The sequence below is a fragment of the Octopus bimaculoides genome, chromosome 7 (assembly GCF_001194135.2).
Source record: "Octopus bimaculoides isolate UCB-OBI-ISO-001 chromosome 7, ASM119413v2, whole genome shotgun sequence".
Lineage (NCBI taxonomy): Eukaryota > Metazoa > Mollusca > Cephalopoda > Octopoda > Octopodidae > Octopus > Octopus bimaculoides.
In genome coordinates, this window is record NC_068987.1 from 22849878 (window position 1) to 22851294 (window position 1417).

The following is a 1417-nucleotide window of genomic DNA, read 5'->3' on the forward strand; positions in this document are numbered from 1 at the left end:
ATTGCTGTTTACGATAGTAAAATAGAAGAAATCTATTGTTGTTTGCGAGAGTGTGTGTGTGTGTGTGTGTGGGTGTGTGTGTGCAAGGGATAAAGAGAGAGAGGAGAAGAAGGAAAGAGTGATATATAGACAGCTCTATCTATCAACTATCTATCTATCTCTGTGTGTGTGTATGTATATATATATATGTATATGTATGTACATACACACACACACATACACACACACACACACACACACACACACACACACACACACATATATATATATATATATACACATACATACATAAATATACAGGGTGTCCCAAAAGAATCTGCTTTACTCTTTAAATGACAATTTATACATCATTTATTAATTTTGAAACTAGATTAATGGTGAAATGCATAAATGGTTACATGCATGTTTACAAATGTTCAAACTGATGACCATCGATTACGAAAAATAACTAATAGCACAGATCAATGAATTCAACAGCGTTTGGAACTGTAAGATATTGTCTTTCAATTTCCTCTTTTATCTCATCGATTGTTGCCTGTTTTGAGCCGTAAGCCTTATATTTGAGATAACCCCGCAAAAAGAAGTCCAGTGGAGTGAGATCTGGAGAAAGTTTAGGGAATTCATCGCCACCTCTTCGCCTAATCCATCTGCTTGAAAAAGTGGCATCAACATCGGCCCTTATATCACGATAGCAGTGACGTAGCGCTCCATCTTGCTGAAAGTAAATCTCTTAGTCACCGAACAACTCTTCGACGTGTGGAACGACGGATTCTTGCAGCAAGTTTAGGTAAACATCGCCAGTGACAGTTTGGTCGAAAAAGAATGGCCCTAGGATGCCCAATGCTGATATCCCAAACCACACTGTAACCCTTCGTATGTTCTAATGGTGTTCCATAGTAGCATACAGCTCAACGCGTGCAACTGTATGGGTCAAATGAGCCATTTAACTTAAAGTTGGCCTCATTGCCCCAAACGATTTTGAATAGAAATATTGCATACTAGCTGACCACGTGCCGTCAATAATGACGGCTAATTGTAGTATTTTATATATAAATAAGGTACAAAATAAGGTACATAATAATCACTCATACAAACATTCACATACTTCCCTTGTACACGCACACACATACACACATATACTCACACAGAGTTGAAACGCTGATTTTTTTCACCCCTTCCTTCCTTATTCATCTATCACCCCTTTCTCTCATTGCTATTAATTTCTCTCATTTCTATTAATTTCTCTCATTTCTATTAATTTCTCTCACTCCCTCTCAGTCAGGGCTACTCTCACTACTTCTCCTTCACTGAATTATTATTTTCTCTCCTCCTCCCCCTCCTCCTCCTCCTCCGCGTCCAGCGTGATTCTGGACAAATATATCTATATACAAATATATAAAAAGACTACGCTCATTAT